This window comes from Siniperca chuatsi, linkage group LG10 (genome assembly GCF_020085105.1).
Source record: "Siniperca chuatsi isolate FFG_IHB_CAS linkage group LG10, ASM2008510v1, whole genome shotgun sequence".
Taxonomy (NCBI): Eukaryota; Metazoa; Chordata; class Actinopteri; order Centrarchiformes; family Sinipercidae; genus Siniperca; species Siniperca chuatsi.
In genome coordinates, this window is record NC_058051.1 from 14,749,983 (window position 1) to 14,777,952 (window position 27,970).

At 42.8% G+C, this 27,970-nt stretch overlaps 1 protein-coding gene across 4 annotated transcripts in view; it reads right to left on the reverse strand.

The window, feature by feature from the left end:
• rerea (arginine-glutamic acid dipeptide (RE) repeats a) overlaps positions 1-27,970 on the reverse strand; it is a 122,904-nt gene that overhangs the window by 78,670 nt on the left and 16,264 nt on the right. The window contains exon 2 of one of the 4 annotated variants that reach the window (XM_044209963.1): positions 17,698-17,770. The exons of 1 other annotated variant lie outside the window; for it this stretch is intronic. The gene's annotated coding sequence lies outside the window, so the exon portion shown is untranslated. Of the gene's footprint in view, positions 1-10,254; positions 10,787-17,697; positions 17,771-27,970 lie in introns of those variants that run through there. 2 more of the 4 variants (XM_044209962.1, XM_044209965.1) reach the window with 2 other exon arrangements.

Here is a 27,970-nt window from a genome sequence, read left to right on the forward strand (position 1 = left end):
CCACCTCTTTTTGAGAGACCACACGGACAGCCAAATGACTCAATTCATGGAGAGAGCTCACCACCACGCTGGCAAAAGATAAGTGATTTTGTAGGAAAGTGTAGTATAGTATGAGGGACTGCCATCTTGATGACATTCTTCAGGTAACACTCGTTGACTTCTTGTTTATTCACATGGTATTTTGTTTGTTCGCCCCCTGGTGTGTAGGAGAATATTGCAACGGACAGCGCGTTAAGCATAAACGCCTCTGTGTATGCTCGCAACTCTGCTGAGGCATGCACCACGGTGTCACTCGCAAGTATAAACAAAGCTTTATCCTCTGAGGACAGCTCATAAAACATGCAGTTGTTGGGACTGGGCCTCTTACAGCAGTGGCATTTTAGTAGACCCTGCCACAAACATAGGTAGGCTAGCCATACAAACAATTAATTTTAAAGAGTCTGAAGGAGTCAGACCTGCATGGTTTACTACCTGGACCACAAGCAAATGCTTAGGGCTTAACCAAAACATACACAAAAGGTAACTATTTTCCAAAAACATTAGCAGCAGGGGCCTAGAACAATGGGCTTTTGGGAAAATACGAGAATAGAGGCTGTATATTACGCAGTGTACAGTAGTGATCCACAGATTAACTCTGCCTGTTCATGTGTGAAATGGAGACTTGATCCCTGACTGATAGTGTGCTATGCCTCCAGCAAACACAAGCTGCATATTTTTCATCTTTCCAAACACCTAACAACTGCAATATATTGGATTACACGTTGCATCCTTCACTGTGCAACAACAAAGGCACATTAAAAATACCACCTGACACAACATAGCTCAAGCTGACTATAGGCCTGTTGTCTTTTTTAAACCAAAGGTGAACGCAGCTGGCTGTGCGGCTCAGTTGCTGTGAATAAGCCTCAGATATTCTTGGAATGTTAATGTTAGGCTTTAACCATGGCAGTCTCACCGACTTCTCTCGTCTCGTCACTGGGCCATTAATGACAATGAAAATACTACTTAGCCCTGCCTATGCCAATAACACACTCTTTTAAAACATAGAGAACATCACCTAAATGATTTGCTTTCTTAATATTTAGCAAAGTAACAGCAGGAAAACAAATAGGCTATATATAGTGCTGGAGCAACCGTTTATACTGCACGCAATTACCACAATGTTATGAGACACAATTGTTAACTAATCCCATGCTTGCATTGTGTTTGAGCACACCATATGCTATGCTCATGCATAAGAAATCAGCTTCTACTGCTTCTGCCATCGCAGTCGCTTAGTGGAAATCTAGGAGGACAGGTTTGTGGAGCTGCAGTCTTGTTAAAATAGCTTCCCACTGCATCTGCAAGCTTATAAAAAGCCACTGAGAGCATATTCACTACAGTACAGCATTCATCTAACTGTATACACACGTGTCAATCTAAAATGTGTAGGCCATTGACACACACACTTGCAAGCAGACACACATATATAAACAAAAAAAAGCTGCTGAGCAACTGTATTTGCAGTCCAGGTTAGACTATGTGCTCAGCCAATAAATGGCTGGAGTGTAATGTGCCTTGACCTTCTATCTTTCTTTCAGCAGCTCCTTACATATATTGCTGTCTCTCCTCATATATCACTCGGGCAAATGGTGCCCTTCACCCTGCTCCCTCCTGTCCCCTCCTTAAAAGGCTGAGGGGACATCTTTGCCTGCTGTACTCAACTGACAGCCCTGGCAGCTTCCTCACTAAGCACAAGGGGAGGGGGAACATGGCTCGTCGAGGGGAAATGCTGCAATGAATAATTATGTTTCATAACATGCCCCATCCCCCCTCCTTTATTAGCATCAAACAATAATTAATGGGGGAACAAGGGGCACTGAAGAGTCTGCTTTTCGCTTTCCAGAACAAGAGGGTCAATATGCCCTTCAACCCTTTCTCTCTGCTCACCGTCAAAGCAGGAGACACCTCATCCCTCTAAAAACATGCTCTTAGCTTATTTATGATGCCAGTTGCTCTGCTGGAGAAAAAGCAGCATTCCTGCTGCACTCAGCAAAAACTGGCCGGATCACTTTACGCAGCAGTTCACTACTTCCATCTCCACACTTCTTCTCAGCAGGCCAACCCAACAATTCAATAATGAATATGAAATGCCTCCTAATTGATGTCTATGGGAGTTGGAGCGGCTGCAAATACCAGCTATTGGACATGGGCTTGACTTGATTAAGTTTTTGTTTCACGTAAAAAAAATAATCTCTGATCAGCAGTAGCAAAGCCAGTCCTGATCGAATTAGCTTTGCACTAAGAGCTCCATTGATCTTGGCACTCATCTGTGCAGATGAGACCCGGAAAGGCAGCAGGTAATCCAATAGCAGGGATGGGAAGTGCTTCAAGGACTCTGCTGTGTTTACCCACCTATTTCCTACACAAAGAGGCAAGATGTTAGCGCAAGCCACTCACTGGACTGATTGGAAGCCACGGGGCCTTGGGAGCTCCAGTGAAATGAATAAGAGCCGCAGTGTGACCAAAAGCAAGGTACTTGAAAGCTCAAAGTAATTGCTTTTGCCATAGCTATCATGTAATGAGTAAACAGGATGAATCAAGCGGAGCCTAGATCAGTGTTTAATATGAGCTGTGCAGTAACATCCTAATACAGGCTTCACTTCATAATCTCTGCCAAAAATCTAAAAGAACCCACAGGGCAGGGAGCATGTGAAATGAAACAGAGCAAAACTAAGGTAGTAAAAGGGCAAAATATACAGCTGTTTCTCTTGTGGAAATAGTTCAAGTGAAGTGCGCCTGAATAGTATCGCTGTCGTGCGTTAACTATAGTGCTGCTATAACAGCAATCTCTCTCGCACACACACACACCCACCCGAAATCCATCAAGGATTCACGAGTGAATGCTCAATAACAGACTGAATGCATTTCTCTTGTTCATATCACTGCAGCAAGAAAGGAGTGAGAAGTCTTCAGCAACCCACAGACACACCACAAACGCACACTACTCTCATACCACACTAATAACCTTGGGCTGTCTACCAATGCAACGACTTGGAACAGTGTGGGCTCTAAATAGAAGGTCCATTTCTCACCAGCAGTCAGTAACAGCTCTATTTCAGCCGCCCTGTCATTAAATATTTATCTTAGCAGAGTTGCCGATCATACCAAGGTAATAACCATTTAAAAATCCAAATCTGGGGCTTTTTCTACCCCTCACACCCCACCTCACCACTGCCACAACAAAGATCTATTTTTAAAAGGATTACCTACAAGTGTTCCTTTAATCAGCGCATGGCAGAACTCTATAAATCCCTTAACAACAGTCCCAGAGGAATACCTTTCTCTGAAGCCCTATCAGGCAGAGGATCTCCTTCACCGACAGCAGACTGAATGAGTGGGAGGGAGAGTGTTTGAGGATGAAAAGATGTGCTGCTACCTTGCTATGATGTCCTCTCCAACAATCTCAGAACAAAGGCCTCCATTTTGAAGTGGAGTTATGATGGCATAGCGCTCTTAAGGTCCTCTGTTACTGTGTGTCCTATTGCTTTCTATCCTCTTTGTTAGCCTGCTGTTTGTTATGCTAGCGAGATAAGCCACTGTTGTGGGTGGCTGGGTGTACTACAGCAACCGGTGTACTGCTTGAGTGCCAAAGCCAACAGTCTGTGGGAGGGATTGTGGGCGTTATAGATCACTAGGAGACAGATGTCCAGTCTTGCCCCAATGCTGACTCAAACACTAACCCCAAAAACCGTGTGTTTGCAAACTGGACTGCTTCCTGGTGGGTCTTAAGCTGATCTTTATCAGACCAATAGAGTCAGCTCACTTTATCAAGGCAACCTTCCTCTGGCACAGGGCTGAGCAGCTTTGTTATTTATGAAACATAAGAGGTAGAGGTCTACTCTGCAATAGCCTAATAAACATTACAAGCTGTCTTGTGCAGGCAAACAAGCAACCTGATTCCATGTGTGCAACAATGACACCAGGATCGAGAAAACAAAGAAATGAGGTTTGAATGAATGCAAAAACATTAAATGAATATTGAAAATGCCTCTGGAGAACAGATGACTGGCAGGGCATTGGCAAGACACAGCATCATTGTCTACCATTACCGCATTGAGATTTTCCGCTGCACTAAATAAGTGTCATGCTCCAATAAGCAGAATCAAACCCTTTGAGAATCTGTTGTCTTCAATTCTCCCTCTCTTTGTTTTATGGTGCGCCGTCACAGTTAATGATTTCCTCAAGATCTCCACTGTCCACATGCAATTTACATGTTTGGATTCAGCTTGGCAGTAATGGTTGCTTTACAAACTACTCAACTAAACTGTCTGCTCAACTAAGCATTTCAAAGAATGTTTCGGCAGAGTCGTCTAGAAATTTAATTTCAAAAGCTAGGTTGATCAAGAGGAAACAGACAAGGTATCAGCATATTGCTTTCAGTTTCTTTTAGTTTACATATCTGGATTGTGCAGTCATCCCTTCCAGAGAAAATCACCGCCAGCAAAAACAATTACACTCCCCCCACCCGAGCACAAGCCTCTCACTGACTGCCTCGACTCAGCTTGACAATCAAGCCCATTAGATCTTTCTGTGAATTAAAGCTAGTTAACTTAAAGCACTGACACACATCAAGAATAGTCATTAGCCTGTCTTTTTAGCATAAAAAAACAGGAATGATTTGCCGGTTCAGAGAGATCATCTCCCTACATGCAGCCTGGGGCAGCCCTTACTGTCTACCTCATTATTTTTGGAAGAACAAGGCCACTGATGAATCCTGTTGGGTTAAATGCAAGGTGCTCTCGTTATGACCTGGCTTACACACAGCAGCAGACTTGCTTTAAGCTGCTCTTCTTACAGACAAAAGAAAATGGAGGAACTCGCCAACACTGTAAATATACGAATAATCTCACTCAGCTAAGCTGTAAAATCAAAGTGGAATTGTTGGAGTACATCACTCCCACGCAGCTGCACATTCTGCAGTGAGAAAAGCTGTCAAATGCTGGCTTTTTGTGGATACTAGTTGAGCTGACAAGTGCCAATGATACACTGAGTGATAAAGACATTCATTCCTGCTTAGAGAGAGGTTTTCCAGATGTGATAGTCCGCAATGCTCCAGTACTTCATTACTGGATAGAAAGAGGCTGTTGCTGTGTTTTCCCATTTACGTTGCCAGGTTGACAAATGAAAAGCAGAATCACCCGCGCAACTTATCAAATGAGTGAGTGACAACAAGTCAGTATTTTCTCATTGTGTGGACAAGCAATATATCTGCACAGTAACAGGGCTGTGCTTCAAGGCTTAGACTCACAGCTTTATACGGATAATGTGCCAATAATCTGGCTCGATGCGGCTGTTAAGACCAGTGCCAATAAAAACGCAGTATCAAAAGACAACCTTTACCATGTATGGACTAAATTACCAACTCACCAGACATCGTCTAGACTCTGTACTTCAAACAAACTGTGTTGTGTAATGGCTACAAGCCAACAGAGACAAAACTGTAATTGGACATTGATCTGTTGAGGTCCAAGGATAAATAACTCATCCTAAAAGCAGCCATGAAGAGAGCAGTATGTAAACACACCAATCTTACTGAGATGTTAGAGAAAATGGCAGAATTGAGAATTACAAGTATTACGTAGTATGTGCTCAGAGAGTTCAGATTGTATCCATTTTGTTTTAATTCCTTAGAGCTCACTTGTCATTTTTAAAAAGACATCTTCTTAAAAAACACCAGACAATTAACTTGCTTTTGATTACATCCTTGACAAAAAAAAAAACCTCCCTAAACACAAAATGGAGCAAACATCATCTCTACAAGCCTGGTTAAACACAAGCAAGATCAATGGGTAAATTTATCAGCAAACATTACCATTTGCTGCCTGGCAAGTAATCATTAAGGAATGGCACTGATGCATTATTCATTGGCTAATGTATAATTCAGACTTAACAGCAGATTCTATGCATAAATAAAGCTGTGATACATTTAAACACATTAAATGTTTACTTGCTAAAATAGGATATGAATGCGCAGCATGACTGCTTCCCCGCTGCTGCCACTCAATTATTTGCTACCATTCCTGAGGATGCAGGGACGTAAGGTGGATACTGGTATATAGACTCTGACAGCCCACTCATCATAACACATACACTTACATGGACACAGGCTACTGATATCCAATATACAGAAGGAAAAAAGCTGTTTTGTTGTAGTTGATTGCTAAAATCCCACAGAGCATCTCGTTTCTTTGTTATATTAAGTAAATGAAAATGAGGAGTGGTCAATAAAACCACACATTACAGCCTTACTGTATACATAATTTTATTTTCTGGCACATGAAGATTTATGTACTGTCACTTTCTTCCTCGGACATCAGCATCTGTGTTTAAATATCATAGCGGGATTGCGGTGATGTTCTTGTTGAAGTGTCAGAGCTGGTGTCAGAGGGACAGTCAACAGGGAGGACGACGAAGCACTGAGGACACACAGGCTCCATCCGACGGTGTTCAGAGCAGGCGGCCCTGTGGGGACCGCCATTCCACTTTATGACCATGCACTGAATTAACGAGGCCAGATGTCCCTCCACTTAACATGTGTGAAAGTGCCCTCTGATGGGCTCAGCTGCTTTAAGGATGTACAGACAGAGAGGGGGAAAAGGAGACAGGGCCTATTTTCAATTATCCCAATTTCTCACTCATAGTTGGCTCCTGAGGTTTATGTTAATTAAAGATATCAGCCCTTCCTCTGTGCACACAACAAATTAGATGGACTTTTCTATGAACAATCAAAGCACCTCTCCAGTCCTTCATCACTCTCTATTTCAGTAGTCACCCACCAGAGGGTACTGCCTTCCTAGCAGTGCTACCACTGTTTCATGTGTACTATGTCAATCAGTGGCTAATGTAGATGCAGGAAAATAGGAAGTGCCAAGCTAGCTTGTTACATTTAGAAATGAAACCAGTCTAAAGAATCAACAAGACCTGAAGAGATTCGGACCATGAGTCTGCTTCTGTGTAGGGGGATGGAAATGATACCAACAATGGTATGGAAGCCATGACTTCTCATTGATTTTCCGCCTGCCTTTATGACAAGGCGGCTCTCACATTTCTGTATTGTTGAGGTCAAAAATGGGAGGGTAACTGCAAGCTATACCTTTCATGTGGCTGAGATATATGCAGTTAAGCCACATTCACACAACCAAAAAGCCGGAGTTGTAATTTACCTACGTTTACCTGATCAGTATCTTACAAACAGTTTGTTTTTGAATGGGTCAAACATCACATCTGTTTTCATTCATGTGACTTATTATAACAACACTTGGGTAATTTCTTTGGAATTACATTGGAATACAGTTGAGTCATTCAGGCTATTAAAATGGAAAAGATAAAGACCCCAGCAGACTTACTGATTAGAAAGTAAATTAGAGGCCCGCCAACATTGCATCAATTACAATTTCTCTGAATCTTTATGCATTACATCATACCGTTAAAAAAACAACACACAGACAACCTCTGACTGTTTTTCTAACAGCCAGCAACTGCCATCATCCTGACACAGGGAGGAAAAAAGGGGGCAGAAACGCAGCGTGGTGCAATCCCAGTGAGGGCCATCATGCGAGCAGATTAAATAACGTTTTTCCAATGCCCTGTCAAACATTCAGTCGCCTCTGAGCAGCTAGACACCCGTTACAGCCTCACTCTATGAAGCTTCTCTCTCTCTGTATGGTCGGAAACAGCCTCTTTGATCTGGATATCGCCCCTCAGATTCCTCAGAGGTGACACTCATACACGCGCCTCTATGTGAGCTGAATGTTTACTAGCTCTCTGTACCTTGTCAGCGGTGAGACTTGTGTTTGTGAAGGGGGGTGACTCACACCACTACTATGCTTCCCTTGGTTTACATGAATCAACAACACAGACTGCGGACTCAGACCCAGATCAAATTTCACATCAGATTTAATGTCCTACAAACACTAGTATGAAGCACTGCAAATAGAGATGATGTGAAATGATAGACAGCAGTATAGTAGCGTGTACGTAATTAAGATTTAGGCTGCTATATTCTCATCTGATAGCAGCCTTACCCGTGAAACGCTCAGTGCTCTCTTCCCATACAAATCCCACACTGCAGAACAACTCAGGCTCTTGTGTACAACTCCATTAAGAGGGCTGACTACTTCCTCTTTCATTCAATTCACAAGTAGTGAAACTAAATGGATATCTTAACCTCTGGGGAGTGAGGAAGATGCCATTTCAAAATAGGTTCGGAAAGTCAAGCTATGCAAGTTTTCCCACATGACAGTGTAGGCTGAGATTGTGATTGTACATTACCCACATAGCCTAACAAAAATGATTACTGTCACACTGTTGGTTACCATTTCAAAGACAGACCTATCACGCTAATAAAGGACTAATGCTCTCATGATTCAGTAACTGTCAAACATATGATCTAAAAAAGAAAAAAGCTCTAGTGAGCGACATGGTCAGACCTACAAATCACCCAGAAAAAGCCTCAGTGTCACCTATATGAGTGGAATGCTCAAACCCTGTCTTGTTTACGCGGCCATATTGTCAGCCAATATGGTGGCCCAAATAAACTCATATGACAAGTGACATCACCTGAAAATCATCAATAAAAAAGGCATGCAAGGCTTAATTATTGATATCTAAATCAAAGATCACTCTCTTTTAAGATTAGAGAGCAACGACTGGCAGTTTAGTGTTGTGAGTCACAGGAACACTAAGAAAGACAACCATTGTTAACCTTTTAGCTATAATTGCGCCTCATGACTTATACAATGTATGGTATCCACATTCACATGACTTTTAAAACCGAGCGTGCCTCAAATCTTCAAACAATTTTTACGTGGAGCAAATGTCCTTTATGTTCCAACAATCATCCATTATTTGCAGTGCCTGTGCCATACATTAGCCCATGCAGTGTCGTCCCACTCAAGTGGATTAATCACATCTGAATCATTAAGCTAGAGGTCACTTCTCAGCTAGCAGGGGGGACAAAAAAATGCCACAGGAAGCTGGGCATGGTGGAGATTAGCTCCTCACAATTAGCGATGCAACATCTGAGTCTATGTAATAGCTCAGTGAAAAATGCAGCAGCAGGGAGAGGATTTCGGAGGTTGAAAGCAATCACTCTTTCCCCCCTTCCTCGATTTCATTCTTTTTCCAGGCTGAAGTTTTCTTTGTGCTTATGTGGCCACATACCCTGCGGATTCAGCTTCTGACTGGAGTCACATGAAGACTTACTATGACCAATTTTACAGTGATTTAAGTAAACAAGCCCTCCTCCCCCTTCTACCATAACTGGAAAACATTAGATAAGCTGCCTTTCAGACAAATAACTGTAGTCTGCTTTCAAATCCTAATCTGACCCCCTCCTAAACACACATCCCACCAGCCAGCCCCCCTTGCTCTTTTCAACCCCCTCCCACACACACACACACAGTGAGAGCTGCATGTGCTTGGGCCAGAGTTCATAGCCTCTGGGGTGCTGAAGGGGGGGGAGTCAAGTTAATTTGGTGGTCCTTCAACAGTTTGTAACTGGTTTAGCCAGTCTCCCACACAGGTCCCCAACACTTCTTTCAAAAACACTCAACTACTTTCCATTATTACAGTCCAGTAATCAATTTATGGCACGAGCAAGGCTGTAAATCCAACAGCCAACCCTTTATGTGATACTTGGGGAAATCCCACCCGTCAAATGTATGTGCCACTGACTCATCAAGACCCATTTCAACATTTTTTCCTGTCAAAACGCAACTTTTCTTTCCTCGAAGTTGATTGATTGCTTAAATACACATGCACAAGTGGGGAGGTTTTTTGTTTTGTTCTTTGTTTGTTTTTTACATCTTCAATGCATTTTTCCTGGGCAGCAAGGTTACAATTTATGCTCTCCTTTTGTTTACTTCATTATCCTCACTTTAAAACCATTAGCTGCTGAAACCCTGTAACAGGCTGACCAGGTCATGGAAGTTGCGTGAGGGTCTGCTACACCGTCCAGAGAGAGCCAAGTTTTACAACAATGCAGCCAACTTTCAGCTCGCCGGAGCACTCAAAAACATTTGACTCGAGGTCACACACGCTTCCTACTCAGAGTATAAACAAAATTAATTCACTTTTAGGTCAAAGTCTAAGTGCCACCCGGCTTTAGTTAACACTATTGCCCAAATTCAGTTTTTCATCACCCACTCATTGCCTGCCTGCCCCCCGACCACAACCGTCCTGCAATCTTTTTTTTTGTATTCAACTACTCACCCGCCAGTCTGGTGATTCTTGGGAGTCCCAGAGACTGCTGCAAACAAGTTGAAAACGCGATCCGACCGAGATGACCCACCGAACCTAAGAAAGGCAAGCCAGCTGGGCCAAATCCAAGAACCGGGACAAAACGAAGCGAACACGGACACTTTTTTATCCCCCCGTTTTGTTTTGTTGTTTTTTTAACCCGTAACCCGCACGGAGGGGCTCAGGCGAGCACTTGCTTCAACAAAAGACGGTTTCACTTTACTGATGGACTGTTCGCGTCCCAAATTGCCGAGCAAAGGCACTATAACGTTAGCTAGTCCCCCCCCCTCGAAATTGCTCCTATTCCCTTTGGCCGTGTTATTGTTGCTGTCGATGATAGTGTCCACATGAAAAATAACAGCGCTGTTAGTTGTTTCGAGGGGTAGGAAACCAGTGAGTTCACCGTTTACAGGCTCCGCTTCCTTTTTCCACACACACGCGCTCTCTCTCCCCCCTTCTCTTCTCTCTCTCTCTCTCTTTCCTATGCACACACTCCACGCTCCCCCTATCGCTCCCTCAGTCTCTGTAAACCCCCCCCCCTCCTCCTCCTCCTCTTCAGCTGTTCAACAGACGCATCCACATGGCTGACCTAGTCTTTCTTTATCCAGACACTAGTGAAGGAGAATTACCCCGACCACACTCAAAAAAGAGAAGAAAAAAAAAAACTCCGAGCGAAACAAAAACATGGACTGGATTCAAATAATTGCCAGGGACAGAAGGGTGGTCGTTGGGGGGGGGGGGCAATGGGGCTGTTGATTGATGGCAGCCCCGTAGGGAAAGGCAGCGTGCACAGTGTGTGTGTGTGTTTGCAACTGCATCAGGAAGCGAGATGCACGGCAGCCAAAGTGGCCCGAACCGACGGTCATCAACCGATCAATGGTAACGCTTATGGGAATGTGACTGAAACACTAAAGCGAGACAATGAAAGCCGTGAAAGCTAGTAGTAGTAGTAGTGCCTTGTAAATAATGGCTTAATAGCCTACTTTTCCCCCCTCTCGGCGCAGTGCCACACACCAATGACACGTTTTAATGGTCAAATAATAAATGGATAAAATGATGCTCACTGATTTATATCCGAAAATATTAGTATATGCGTCTGCTGGAAAACACACAAGAGGAAAGCTGACTGCTGCTCAGGCTTGTGAAGCTCATTTGCATTTTTGGATAATTAATTAATTAGTCACCCCACCCATTAAAAAGGCAGAAACAAGCAGGGATGATAATGTGAATAGTCCATTAGCAATATTTGGGAGGCTGATTTTCATGGCTAGCCTGCACATCATATCAAACGTTATTTTCCAAGGTCTCGGTACTTGTTTTGTGTCGTTTTGAGACAGAAAATATACATTAGGGTTTGTTTTCTCCTTATCATAATGCTACCAATGAAAACAAATCTGACAACCCCTCCCACACACACATTAGAGGAGTGGGAAAACAAAGATGGACTGCATTAAGTTATACATTAATAGGATGATTTCCATTTCACTGAGGCAGTAGCTTGACACATTTTTATTGTCTTAAACATGATATTGGATCACTGTCAAAATCCAATTAACGAAAGCAAATAGTTTGCGCATTGGGCTCTTTTTGCACTAAAACCAAACACGGGCAGCAGGAGAGACAGGCAGCAAGGATCAATAGCAATTGAATTGAGGGTGGTGTGCAGGGGGTCCTTCATTGTGCTGCAAACCATGTTGGGGGTCTGCTGTGCAACCAAGTTCTGGTAAAACCTTTCCCAGCTCAGTTCCTGAGGCAACTATCCTGAGACATTGTACTCCCCCTCAACATAGTAACCTACCACCACAATAGCCACAGCTCCTCCCTTATCACAGTATGTATACATTTCACAAGGTCAGTGTTTATGATATTTACACACACACACACACACACACACACACACACAGAGTCTGCCTCCTTTCCTGAGTTACACAAACATTCAAAGGATCCAAGATTGATAAGGAGGCGGAAATGCACGTCTCTTTAGGTTTCTGATGCACAATCAAAGCCTAAAAGGAATGCAATGATATTTCAAGCTCCAAAAATTATTCTATCATGTATTACAAGAAGAAACCAGGCAAATGCCAACATTTTTGTTAGGTTTGTGAGGCTTAAGTTGGGCCAAGACAGCAGTGAAGGGTGAGTGCAGTGAATCCTCGCTGAAGGCAGAGTAAAGCTGGATTGGCTGGCAGGACAGGCTCCCCTCCCTGGCAGATGAGATCCCATTATCAGGCAGACGAGAACTCCACCTCCAGGATTTCACAGCTCCTCTGTTTATCACATGGCTCTGTCAAGTTGGGCACCATTAACCGATAATGAAAGGAGACAACCGGTGCAGTTACAAGCAAAGCACTCCACATTCTACAGGCCTAAGCATGTATCTGGGAAGCTGACTGTGTCTATTCAATTCTGTTCAGCATTCAAACGGCCCATCACAATACCTTTTCCCTGAGCACCCCCTTCTACAGCTACAGCGCCTTCGATCACGACAGAACAAAAACTGGTTACTTAGTGCCTCTTTCTGAATTCAGAGGAAATTAAATCTAACAGAGCTGCGCACTGCTCAAAAGACAAAAATGAAACTCTTCTGCGACGTTCTTTTTCCTAAAGATTATTAAAGGAGAACAATTCCTTGTAAAAGCTAACAAAACCAGAGGGGGCATATGAGGGGGGAAAATGGCACAATAAAGCAACACAAACTATCATTTTGAAATATGTGTTCTTCATCCACATCAAACATAATTAATACAAGTGTTACTAAACAAAAAGCCTGCAAGACTGCCAGTGAATCAAAGGCCAACATACCCCCCCCCGTCTGACTTCTCCATTTATGGTTTATAGGATTCTGTAGCCACTTACGCTCATTAAAAATGAATACTTAACAAAAGCTGTGGCTGACACACACTACTTGCTTTAGCCTGATTTCTCCACACTGGAGAAAAACAAGCCACTCAGAGGCAGCAAACAGAGAGAGGAAGCGAGAAAGATAGAAAGTGCTCTGCAATACAAGTAAGTCAGCCAGTAGCTGAAACAACAGAAAAAAGTGACATGGATGACTGAGCCAAGCCTGTGAGAGACTTGGCAAGCCTCAGAGGCCCTGGCCTCTTAAGCACACATATCTAGTAACTTCATTTAATACATTCACCAGGGATGAGCAGACAAGTTGAAGGAAAAAGGGATTGAGAGAAGAAAACAGACTTGTAAACCAAGAGGAGGGTTGGGTTGTGGCGTGTTGGGGGTGTACTTCAGAAGCTCAACTTTAACACATGACTAAATCTCTACAGTGTAACAAGTTAACTTCTCTGCTGCCAAAAACATAATACGGAGAGGAAAAAACGGATGTGCTAGATTGAACCTTGAGACCATTTTACCATTCTCAGGCAGGTATTATCTACAGGAGCCGTTCTTTTCATATTAGAAACTTGAACAGTGCTTTTCCAGATGGGGCTTTAAAGCAGTGACTCTCTTCACCGCCCGTACAAAATCCATAAAGAACAAAGACTCTGTGTGACTGCTGCTTGAAGTTACTGTTCCTCATGCTGACGGCAAGTGCTGATAGCCCCCCCTTCTCTGCTGGCAGGCAGGCAAAAACAAAAAAAAAGCTGACTTCAAATCATTCATAGCCCCTTTTAGCCTTCATGGATTCTTAAGAGAGCACTTTACAAGTTGGGGGAATCCAAAGGGAAAATAGGGTCTTACACGACTAATTAAAACACAGACTTTGCCTGGAGGGGGTTGAGAGAAGGGGAAGCAATAAAACAATCCTCTCCAATCTCCCAACAAAGTAACTCAAGGAAATTACTCAACTAAATATGGTTAACTACACGCTTGTGGATATGAAGACTCACAGTTTTCAAGGACTATTGCTTTAGCTAAAAAGAACAGTATATGACAGAGTAAAATAAAAACTAAAAAAAGAAAAAAGGACCTTTAAACAATAGGTTACGCTTTTCTCTATACAAGCAAACAGCCCTATCAAGGTGACAAAGACTAACTGAAAATCTAGATGTCCTTTTGAGACAATCCAAACAAACACCTTGTAATTAAGCTGCTACCTAGCAAGCCTTCATTTGTGATCATTAACACAGTTGTAAAAATGTGAGAGAAGCCAGGGAATGGTATTTCACTTTAGGCAATCAGTGCATGGTCTAGCCTCACATAGCTATCTTGTTTACATAGCTATTCACAGTCACATTTGGCTGCCTCGCAACACTCTGAAAACCAAGACACTTGTAGGCTACATATGTCTAATCTCTTTGCCAAGCTACACAAGCTACTCAAGAGAGTGAAACTTGCTTGCAGCAGCCATTTGGTAAAACTATTGCATATTAAAAAAATGAATGTAAGTAAACCTTATTCCAGATGGAAGTAGCTGCCACCTGGCAGACAAATTGATCAAATGTTAGTGAGAGGAAGCACAGCATTTTCTCTTTATAAAATACAGCAAGACCTGATTGCTCATTCGCAGACTTTGATATATATGAGCAAAAACCAAACACTACTCACACTACATCTGTATTCACGCAGACAGGTCGACAGTTTCCATTAGATCACAGCTTGCTGACATGAAGAAAGAAGCTAAGGTGAAAGAAAATCAGGATGTGAAATGCTTATGAACCAGAAAATAATCAACCAACTCTGTACAGCCATAAACTCACATATATAGAAAGTGAAAACAGACACAAAGGGCCTCATTCAATTGAATAAAAGAGCAGTTCAGCTTGCCGTGGCTGCACTGAGAAAAGACTCTGAGGAATGAGACTGTATTTCCAAGAGGGCCACAGAGAGACAGAGTGCAAGCTGTGGCGAAAAGAGGAAGTTTACATTTCAGGCAAATCCTTTTGTGAACAAAGACACAGCAAGATAAACAAACAGTACATGTGTCTGATGCTTAGCTCTGGATCCAGTTAGGAAAATCCTATTCCAACAGAGTGAAACTGTGTTTAAAAGTGATCAGCAGTCAGCAAAGCAAATGGGGCCCATGATCATGAAAGCAAAAGAGAGAGTGGCGGTTGGGGTGTGTGATTCCTGTGTGGTTACTGTCTCCAAGCTGATCTGCCCAAATAGCCAGTGACTGCTCCATTTCACACAGAGCACATGGCTGTCTCACCTCCATACACTGCCACCCTATGGACAGTGAGTGGAAGTGCAGCTTCATGCTGTTGCTGTGCTAAAAGAGGTGGTGGAGTAGGGGAGCAGAGGCTCATGATGTGTAAAACAAAAAATGAACTCCCTACACTATAATTCATGACATGCATATTAAGATGCTCAATATGGCGCAATGGCCCACAAAGCCGTAAGCCCCCCCCCCCCACCCACAGTACCAATGCTTACAATCAATTATTCTCCTCTGGTCACACTTTGCTGCTCTCAGTGTGTAAGCTAATGATTCAGCCATCTAGTTTACAGATAGAAAGTGATAACTAGAATAAGCACATCCATTATAGGTCAGAGGAACAAGATCAAGTCATTCAAGCTAATTTTTCACTTCTTGAAATTTACCAACTCACTTTCCTCACATTCCCTTTTTTTCCATTTGGCATGAATAATAGCAGAGAGTAATCTCAAAGGCAAACGTACGGTCAGCATGTCAGCACTCGGTGCGGTGAGAAAAGGATGTGTTATTCAAAGAGACAGCACACAGACAGGGTGTTGAGGCAGTGTTATGAGATTAGACTGTTTTTGTGGGAGCGAATGAGTAAAATCTGTCCGTGTGCAGTCGGCGCAGACAGTTTGGAGATCAGTGCTGAGGTCAAGAGGAGCCACTTAGCTGTGCTTTGGCCTTCCAACCCCTGCAGCATTCAGAATCAACCGTTCTACTGTGGGAGTAGATAAAAAGCTTGGCAACAGTCTTGCAGCTGGAGACAGCTACATTTACTAATGCATGCAGGCTTTATTTATGGCTTTTTAAAGGTACAAAATGGAAATTAATGGGAATAAGTATGAAGGTGGGAAGCTCGCTCATTAGCCGGAATATATATTATGTTAGCCTCACTACTGCAGATTTCCAAAGGCACTAAATCTAGGGGCTTATTATAAACAAAAAAAGCAATAAACAATCCAGACTAAAAACCATACAACTCTCAATTATAACTAAACCATGAAGGTCATTTTAGATTTTTTCCCCCAACTATTATCACTATAATTTAACATGCAAACTAATGAGATTTAAAACCAGATGTGAGGCCATTTTTCCCATACCACACATTATTACAACAGCAATGAGACAAGAAGAATAGCTGTCCCTTTGATCTCTCTGGAGAGGAGATAATGTGCTGAAATCTGAGAATAATATGTTCAGTGTCATTTATGATTACATGGCAAGCCTGCTACTCTTTGTCTTTATTGTTTGGACTTATGAATCAACTGAGCATGGAAGTGTGTTTCTCATTATGCTGTTGTGGACACAGAGAATTACTACTCAGAAGTGGTGAGCTGGAAATTCTGCAAATTGCTTGTTTGGATGCACATATTCTGCATAATGCATGAAGCATCTACCATATAATAGATATGTGTGTGTGGTAGGAAATGAGAGTGCGTGTGAAAGATAGAGAGCAAGTGGGAAAGACTGTGAGAATGAGAGATAGAGTAACGCTGTTGTTATTTGATATTGAGCAGAGTGGAAACCTAACATGCAGCATGCTATCGTTATAATAAGAACAGTGGGGAACAGACAGAGGATAAGCTTGGTGCAGCATTAGCTCCTTAAGTCAGCTCGTAGAAGAGGGATGGATGGATGGAGGGAAAGATGGATGGGTCGAGCAAGGGAAGGAAAGACGGAGCAAGGGAGGGAGTGCAAGTGGTAGCTCTCGCTGTTCCTGCACACATCAGCAGCAGGAGGGCAGGGATGCACGGAGGCCACAGCAAGCCAATTACCAAACTCATTAAGTAACCTGCTAGTCGGCTTTGAACTGCAGCCCCTCCATATCGAGACTGGATTCTCTGCCGCTGTTGTGGACATTCAGATAGGCACTGCCCTCACTTTCGCACCTCTTTTTTACAATGGCTAGAGAGTGGAGTGGAAATGGCAAGACGGTAATCACATTTTCACATGCGTTCATTGGAATTAAAAGTGCACTCGCTGTAAAGGAAGGAGATAGGCCTGTTTATAGGTAATGCTACAAACTAGGAAATAATGCATCCAGATACAAACACAGGCGTGGGTTAGCGTGAGTTAGCAGTGGAGGGGTGAATGAGTGCTGACAGGCTTGAGCTGTTCTCTCCACTGGCACACAAAGTAGCAGGAAAGATAGCCTCTAAGGCTGAGAGCACCAAGGACAGGTAGAAAACATGATCAGGGTCCACTGGGTGGGGCAGGAATAGAAACATTTTTGGGGGAAGAAGAGGAGGTTAGGGCACAGAAAAAAAAAAACGCTGTGTTAGTCAGCACTCCAGTGTCACGAAGCATTGTTGACTAACCTTGACTGCATTCACCTCCTAGCTCACTGCCACACTGCCTCTCAACAAGTATTGACAGTCTGCAAGAGAAAAACTGAAGGGAAAAAAACAGACACACAGAGGACAAGGGTAAAAATATGAATGATGTGTAAATGGCACAAACGAGGTGATAACAGCTTGACAGCAGAGGTGTACGCATGGGTGAAGACGGGTGCCATATTTGGCATCATGTTGAATACATGGTGAATTATAGGCACTGAAAAACATGAAGGTGCACACAAAAAATAATACTATTCACAGTGCAGTTAACATTTTCTATGAGGACATTGTGAGCATTTATTCTAAGCCAGTATTCATTTCCCTCTTTTCAATAAAGCTCTCTGGAAACACACAGATCTAGGCACTCATTCCTGCTACACACACTGTAAAATACACGCACACATGCACAAAGAAACACACACACACGCGCGCGCAGTCCCCCACCCCAGAACCTCCCCCATTATCCCATGAGCCCTCTCTTCTCTGCCTTGCTTGACAAGAGCTTGGAAATAAAAACATCACAGCTCTGCCTCGCAGCACCTGTTCAATAACATTGACATTTCACATTCAGCATCCGCACACTGAGAGATTCCCGGCATTTACTCTCTTTAACACCCAGAAACGCAGTGCGCACGCACATGCACACAATCTGCTACATAGACTGTATACAAATATGATGTGACAGCTCCACAAAAGTGAAGATAAAACATCACGATCGCCCCCTAGTGGCTGGCTGCAGTATAGGTCATAAGCCCCGCTGCCTCCACGTTAGCGGATGGGACATGAGCCAAACTAAAAACTCAAAGTACACGTAAAATACATTTTTCCCTAAAGATGGTTTCTGTCATTTTAGGTAGTTCTTAACACGCTGATGTATGTTCAAGTGTTCGTTTTTCTGATAAGTTTGGTTCTAATTAGTTATTTGATGCTATAAAAAGGGGGTTACACGTCATGATTGACAGCTGAGGCTGGCTGTATGGGCGGGACCTCGATAGCAAGGCTCCAACCCCGATCACTATTGCGCAGACTCTGGCTCCAAATGACGTCACTAGCGCAAGATGGCAGCTCCCGTATCTGGGATATTTTGACTTCATTTTTGTAGAGCGACACGTCATCCATCATTATACAGTCTATGATCTGCTACATTTCAATGTAAGCTTTTTAATACTGCACAGACTGGGGATGTGTATATGTGTGCACACATGCATTTCTGTCCTGCGTGTGTGCCTGCAGTCATGTATGGGGTGTAACAATCCAAATTAATTGATGGGTACACAACAGTGTACATAGTGATTCTTTCACAACTGTGTCATTATTTTCATGAAAACTGTTCATTGTAGTCAATTATCATCCATCAATTATTTCAGTCTATTCATGTGAATCAATGGTTTGCCACTTTTTTGGTGGCTATAACTGTTGCAAAACCAAATGAATGATGAAGATAATTTAAGGAAATCTGTCAACATGGTTTAGAATAATATATAGTATAGCCCATGTTTGTTGTATGCCATTATGTGCAGCTCTGTATACTATAAAAATGAGAAATTTAAGGACACCCTACAGACAAGATAAAAAGATGAGCAACTAATTAATATGTAGGGCACTGTAGGATGACTATGTGTAGGATTTTGTCTGAGCTATTTGGGTGTGGCCGGTTTCTTAACCAATTATTTATGGACGGCAAAGCTTGTACAAAACAAGGCAACATCCCTAGATATTTACCAGATGTACACAATGATATTGTTTGTTATTATTCATTCCCTGCTTCTGATGCAATACGCCTCCTGAATTCAGCCTGCATTTTGAAGTGAAATGGTCTGTTCCTTTTTGAATTTGAAAATAACACCAGGTGTGCAGTGAATAAAATCTCAGCACTGTTCAACAGCACAGCAAGCAGGGTATAGTGTCAAAATAGCACAAATAAACATGACCATCCAGATAAGCACATAAAATTTGTATTCATGCCATGATCAAACTCACCAAAAAAAGACTTTGGGGTCACAGGTGTCATGAAAACATGTATTATAGTGTCATGGGGCATCTAAAAGAAAATCAAGCTAAATGTTTACATCAAATAGTTGATACCCGAGGAGAAGATGAAATGTGCAGTGGGCCACCTAGTGCCAGGGCTCAATGGTGTCACCAGGTGCAGCCTAACCTGGGTGGCTGAGCAGGGACATCTGTTTGACGGCATTAGAGCCATCAGAGCTCCACCATAACCACAGATTAAATGGCAGTAAATCTGAGGATTAGATCCATGTATGAATAGCTCACATTGATTTTGCAATCCCTTCACTTACTCTGGGATTTCCACAGTGACAGACAATGTGGCCATCAAGCACACACAGGGACTCATCTGTCTCCCAGTTTTTTTTGTTTGTTTTTTTTTTTTTTTAAACCCTCTAAAATCAGTCTGTGACTAACCTATCTCCATTTTAATCTGCTCATATTTCGGCCTAGAAACTGTATCCAAATAGCACAAGGCATGCAACATCATTCCTTTAAAAAACTGCCCATCCATCCAGTCTCTCACACTAGTCACAACAGGGTACCTAAAACAAGCTCAACAGGCCTAGAAATATCCATTCCTATATTCTATTGAGTCCTCATGTGAGAGCAAGATTACTTCCATGCTCTGCGAGTTGAGGGTTATTATATGTGAGCACCATAGGGTGATGTGGATGATGACCAAGACTGCCTGGTCTCAGTCTTAGTATGTGATTATGCATGTGCTCACACACAAACACTAAAATTCACTCAGCCCCAGCGAGACCTTTTTGACGCGACAATCCCAAAATCCCGTACTGAAACCCAATCCCCTCCGACCACCACGGCCCTTAGGAAACTGGCTGACATCAAAGACAAGCGCTTTGCTTTCATGACTTTAGTCCACCTCTCAGTCTGTCAGTGTATCTGGATGTCCACCACATGCTCGACAGAAAAGCCACTGTTTTAACACCAGGCTCATGCTAACCACTTCAAAACACTTCCACAGCACAGCATAAAGAAGCCAAAGATAGCCTGTGCTGCATCTTTACTATTTCCATAGTGTAAGAGGTGGGTGCCAAGTGTGTTAGGATATGAGCAATGATTCCAAAAGGGGCTTCTAAATAGAAGACAACATACTGCTACAAGAAATTTTGTCCAAAATAAATAATTACACCTGTACCTCTATAGGGAAAATGCACCTAGGGCCAGAAAAAAAAAACTGGGTAAAGCCTATAAAATCATAGAACATGAAGCACTATCGTCATTTCAGCTTGGCAACCATATTTGGCAACCAGCAGCAACCTGATTCCCTCATCCAAAATGGCTGCACTGGACATTATGGCTGACCTTAGCCAACTATCAAGCCAAACGAAAGCGATTACCTGATGATTAGTGTGCGTTGTGAGGCAGCTCCATTAACCTTTGAGAAACAGAGTGTGGAGGCTGCAGTGTCTAGCCAAGTGGAACTCTCTCCTTACTACCTCCGAAGAAATGAGTGAGTGAGGTGAGTGAGAGAGAGAGACAGAGAAACTCAGTGTGACAGTGGAGCAGCTCCTATTAGGTAAGCACATTGAGCCGTCAGGCCGGCACCATTCATCAACACACAGAATGCCAGTCAGCAGCACCAGCAGGCTTGCCCGCCTCTCTACCACGCTACTGTTACTGTGGTGAGGTGGGGAGGGGAGAGTGACAGGGAGGCATTTGCAAAGCAGATTTGGACAATTCTCTCCAGCATTTGGCAGTGCAAATGTTTCTATGCATGGTTCGGGTGGTTTCTCCTGCCCTAATAGATCGGCCACGGGCTGCTAATGATATCATTATCATACATGCACTGTAATTGTCTGGACCCAGGGTGCGCCAAGATCAATAGACGGCAAAATCTGGATCAATTGATTAGTCTGCCGCTGTTAAACTGCTAAAACATATTTTGTGCACAGTCAATGTGCTGTTGGATGGGTGGTAAATGAACTGGGTCCTTGCCTGTTTTCAGAGTGCAGCATCCAGACAAGGGGTTAGGCAAGTGGATCTGTGCCATATGATGAGTGAGCTGAATTGACAGGGCTGATGAGCTTCCTCCGCTCATCTTAATGTCAACCACAAGCACTAAAATTACACACAAAGCTCCAAATTAGGGCCTAAATGACAATTTGACATTCCTGACCAAGTCAAAACAAATGAATACTTGTCACACTTTCACAATGTCAAAGTGGTTTTATTTTGAAAGCCATGTTATAAGCAATGAACCTGCAAGTACAGAAAATGTGTTCTAACTTACACACTGTGCAAAGGCAGACTGGTTTGTTCAACATGCATGGTTAAGCATTTGAAGACCATACATCCTCGTGTTGAAGACGGAAAAGTATCATCATAGATAGATTAGACATTAGACTCTTCCAGTAGCATTGCATTAGGATTGTATGACATAGTGTGATCTAAATTTAAATGCTTATTTACACTATGACATTTAAAACAGTCTTAATCTAGAGGCATACGACTAAGGACAACACAACTACAGTGCCATCTGAAACCCGTACAGGCCAAAGTGAATGAGTAGACGGTTAGTTTGAGTTTGTATCAATAAGGACACTTAAATAGCACGTAACATTTTCAAACATTTCATTTCTTTTTTTTCAACAGTTAAAAACAAAGGGGTTGACACAATATTTTGAACATCACTTTGATCAACTGCAATCCAATAAATAAGCCATGCAGACAACTTTGTGAAGCTTAATGTTTAATTTAGACCTGCAACAATTAGTCCATTAAATGATTAGTTGATCAACAGACAGTTTATCTGCAACAATTTTTATAATCGATTAAAATTCACTGGTCTTAGCTTCTCACTTTCTGGTTCTCTTACTTTGCTATGATAGTAAACTGGATATCTTTGGGTTTTGGACTTTTGGCCAAACAAAACAAGACATTTGTAAATGTCCCCATGGGCTCTGGGAACTTGTCAATGGCCATTCTTCACAATTTGCTGACATTATATAGACTTATAGACGACAAGAAAATAAAATCGGTAGATTAATCGATTATGAAAATAATACAGATTAATTAATTAAACTCCATTATTGTTGTTTGTGGACAAAATAACAAAAACAGCTGACAATATAATACAAATCAATATAACAAAACAAGAGAGCACAGCCTCAAAAGTGCCTCAGAGTTGAATCAACAGCTCTTGTAAAAAAATGCATCTTCCAAGCATCACAAGGTACCATTTATTGCAGGGCTATTGCACTGGATTGCGTTCTAGTTTATAGATATTAATTTATCGTGTCCACCTCCTGAACAGCGTTCATGCTTGAATAATAAGCCCTCTCGTCTTTTCCTGCCACCGACTTGGTCTCAATCATGACTGTAATTTGAGAGCAGCCTGATTGTGTTAGGAGGTAGCTGATTGTGCTGATGAGACGAGAGCTGCTGAAGAGAAGAAAGTGGGCCATCTACACTGAACAAATAATGACATCAATGACAGCCGGGATGATATAAGGTTGAAAGAGACTGTATCTTTTTTAAATGATTGCCCTGTCACCCGCTTGACAAAATGCAAACTGGCCAGGAACAATCCAGTATTCATCTCTACTCCAACCTTGAAATAAGGGCCTTGGCAACAGTAACACTTTTGCAATGCAGCAACACCATCTAAATCACATTTTAGTGAGGCCAATCTATCCACAGGGTTAACGCTATGTGTAGCTTTGCCCTATTATCACCCTTTAGGCAGCATGATGCAACTTATTCCAGTATACAAAGGCTAATGCAGGTAAATCACACCAAGTGGACGTGAATGCTTGACACTAAGCTTTCCAGCATAGTAGCTAGCCCGAGTGGGCGAGAAATGAACCTTGTTATGTGTTCTGACACTGGGCCCTGCTCCACGGCAAATAAAAACATGCCTCTCACTTACTGGCTGCCTGCGCCCACAGCCCCATACATCAGCATTATAAAAGGAGCTCGGCAGCCTCAAGGTCAGCTCAATTTCCTCCTGCCGTTATGAAGTATCAGAATCACAGCGAGAGGGGGCACCCACACACGTAAAGAAATGATTTAGGGAGCAAGGGGAGGTGGGGGGGATTTGGAGTGTGAAGGAGAGGTGGTGTGTAATACAATGGGGAACTGTGACAAATCACCAGGAGAGAACCAGCCTCTTCTACAGTAAGGATGTGAGTGCGGGCATTTGTGAGAAAATGTAGAGAACATTAAGCCTACTTGCTCATTCCACACACTAAGAGAATATAGTAGTCTGTAGTATGAGTAACGGGATTGAACAGTTTGTGTTTAACAAGCCGATTCCTTCTGTAATCGCTCAAGTGTAGTCTGTGAAACTACAAAGCAATTAGGCCTTGAAACTACAAAGCAATTGGGCCTACTGGATTATTGTTTCAGAAAATGTGAATACGATGTTTACCATTTACTGTAATTAAACTCTAAGCTGTTACATGGGCATAACAGCAACCTAATGCAAAATAAATGTCTTTTTTTCCCTTTTGAGATCTGGGCCCATTCATCACATGCCCAAGCAATTTGATAAATTACACAGAAGCATGAAAGCTGATCATGTGCGTGGCAGAGAGTGTGGTGCGTGTTTGTGTGTTTGCCTTTGCCTGAGTCGGCAGTCATCCTTGGCTGCCTCAGTGGCTGAGGTTTGACATCTTCAGCTAAGAGCCTGGGGAAATAACAGCAAATTCACTTAATGGCACCACCTCATCTATTCCTCATACAGGGAGAGGAGGGAAAGTTCCTTGAGGTGTTACAAAATGGCTGTGTGCTCTAGGCTGTGCTGCCGTCTCTCGCATCCGTGGGGGTGCAGGTGTGTGGGTAAACACAGAGTGCATTGAGATCCATCACCGGCCTTGGTCAGCCACCAGCTGTAATTTGCAGTCAACTCTGACCCTTTGCAAAAACCCAACGTGCTGGTGCTGCTGCTATGAAGCTTTTTGTGGTGACAGCACAATATGGTTTGATGTGTGTGTGGTTGCACATGGGTATGTGTATGATGATCTGTGCGTGCAAAGACAAACACATACAGACCTGGACGCAGCGAAGATGTGCATGGCTGCAGGTATGTGCATGCATGTTTGTGCAGGTGTAAGTAAGCATGTGTGTGTTTGCGTGTGTCTGCAGGGAGCGTTACAGAGCCAGAAGTATAATGGCCCCACTCCATCTTTGCGTGAGGTATCGCAGAACAATCCAAAGCAGAGCACAGCAGCTGGGAGAGAGCCTGGCTGGCTTGTAGTTGGATAACATCTCAGGGTAACAGCAGGTATGCTGTCAGCCCAGCCCGAATCCCCTTAGGACTATTTTCAGAGCCTCTGACCCCAGCGTGACTGGCTGGATGACGTCTCTGTGCCAGCAACACAGGAAGAGCAAGACCCAAAACCACACCGCTGCTCCGTGTCGGCTGCACATTTCACTGCAGCAGCCCTGAACAGCTCTGCTATTGTTCAGATGTTTTACTGAAAGACTCAACAGCTCAATGACTATTTTTACAAGGACTGCAATTTTTAAATAATTTATCCAATTGACACAATGCTCTGAATGATTAATTGCCATGTAAGCATACTTTTCCCAAGTACCCCAACCTGAACACAGTCATAGAGAAAGCATAATCACATTAAGACATGCATTTTAGATATGTGTACACCTCAATGGAATGATGAATCACAACTGGAGCTTTGACAATATTTTGCAGCAATCCAACTGCTTGATAAAACAGGCTCTACCATCTGACTCAGCTTTCATGTAGCTATCTGGGAGACGAATAGTACAAAGCACAGAATTATTGCAGAATTTGTACAAAGGCTATATAACACAGTAGCAACATGACAAGAAGGTTATGGTATGAGGCTGAATACTGGAAGGAAACTCATGTCGCAACAAAATGTGGAGGAGGCGTCTAAAGATATTAACTGGGCTATGCTGTAGCATATAAATGGGAATCAGTAACCTTCATAAACAGCTAATAAAAATACGTATGTAGAATAAGGTCAATTGTGAGATTGCTGCAGTCCATGTAAATGTAGTTGATAACACAATCACATCTAGGGCTGCAACTATACATTCTATTTTCATTATCAACTAATCTGCAGATTATTTTCTCAAGTAATCGATTATTTGTGACAAAATAGTGAAAAATGCTCATCATCATTTCCTATAGCGCAAGGTGACATATTCAAATAGCTTTTTTTTGTCTGACCAACAGTCAATAACAGTCAAAAGATATTCAGTTTATATGTTATGACAAGGAGAAGCAGCAAAATCTCACATTTAAGAGGCTGCAACCATCAAATGTTTAGCATGTTTGCTTAAAAATGACTTAAATGATTAATCAACTATCAAAATAGTTGGTGATTATTTTCGATCGATTCCTCGTTTCAGCTCTAATCACATCCATCAAGCTGAACCAGATAAAAATGTTGTTGCTGTTGTGATGTGAAATGTGACTAGGATGACATTTTGTCCAGCGGACATGTTATCATTAGGAGGAGAAGTGTTGGGCCATGAATTAACTAGACAAAAGGGGAGGAAACACACAAGTCCAAGTCCTGTAATGACAAAAACCTTGTTGGAACAAAAACACACAGGTTACTATGCAGTTACAGTGCAAACATCTATTCCTGTTGTATCACTAAGGCCACATTGTGCTCTTTGCATACACTTTTAGCAGTGGCGTCTGTTAATAGACCAGTTAACAACAGCTGGATAATATGTATCAGTGAATGAAGTGGTGCTGGAGTGGGGTGATGGATGCCTCCTGTGTGCTTTCCTCTTATATAAAGCTCTCTCCTCTCCTAACTGAGTGAATGGCGTCCCACTACTTGGCTCCCCACGGTTGGCTTGTCAGCCTCCTCTCCATCTCTTTTCTCCACACCTGCACCTGACACTGCGAGTGTTCTGTCACCCAACTCTCCTCATCCCCCTGGAGAAAATGTTCAGCCCCGCCCAGCTAGCTCCCAGCAGCCCCTGGGGCATGGGACAATTAAAAACGAGGCAGGAGCTCAGTCGAGCTGTCATGCTGAGTCTCAGATGGGACCTTGCCTGTATCGCTGCAGAGGTTAGGGGTAGTTTGGTATTGGAGACCAAAGAAAACAATACACTATGTCTGTAGTACTTGACACCAACATTCACTGTAGTGCAAGGTGATGGCAGCATATCAACACTCTGAAAGCAATGCAGTCTGGCTAAAGCGATATATTTGGCCTTACTGTATTCATATTGTCTGACTGCGCACACACACACACACACACACACACACACACACACACAAATCCACCGATACATTCTGGTGTCAGCCAATTACAAGCCTGCCTTGACTGCCCTTGACTACACTCCCTAACCTCCCTCCACAATCCATGTCAAAACCCTCTGCACTGATTTTTTTGCCCCCGTTGCTCCCCTTTTTGCTTCTTCTTTTTTCACTTCTTTTACTTCTGTGAAATATTTAGCAGCCCCATCTAAATACACCTTCAGGCACCGAGTCAGGTAAGAAGTAATGAGAGAGAGAGAGACAGTGGAGGAAGGGTTGGGCGTAATATCTCATCAACATTATTAAATCATTTCTCCCCTTGGCAGTCCCTGGGTGGTCTTGGGTTGTGTTTCTCAGTCAGGGTTCAGTGGCCTCAGCTCCTAGGGTTGAGTTTGGCCGCTCTGCTAGCCTAGTGCTGTGCTAAGCAGGTGTCAGGGGAGTTTCCCCTCAATTAAGCAAAGGTAAAGTAATGCCTCTCACCGTGGCAACGCCATGAATACATTAGTCTTGCTGTCACCACAGGCTACAGCATCGAGACGTATCAAGAAGACAGACAGCTGGCTGCTTCAAACGCTGCTGAAGGAGATTAAGCAAACTAGCACCAGGATTCTATTGTATTAAATAAAGGCTTATATTAGACCTCTGATACTAAACACATGAAATGGCCTACAGGATATGATCTGAAAACCTTAATTTATGTGGATGAATACATCAACATAATCAATTCTAATGTACACCGAAACAGTAAACAGTGTAATAACATTTTGTTTTAGAGTTACTGGGAGTTAGGCTAATGAGTTTGTATTAGCTGTCTGAGTGGATGACACTGGAGGACACCAAATCCTTGTTGTGTTAATTAAAGCTCAATGAAATGATGCCGATGAAAAATTAGCATGACCCACAGCCTCAGTGAGGGATACTGCCAGGAAAATGGATCTCTGTTAAGTCGTTTTCAAGCCGAGGCTTTGAGAAAAAACACTTTTTAGAAATGAAAAGAAATCATTTTAACCAATT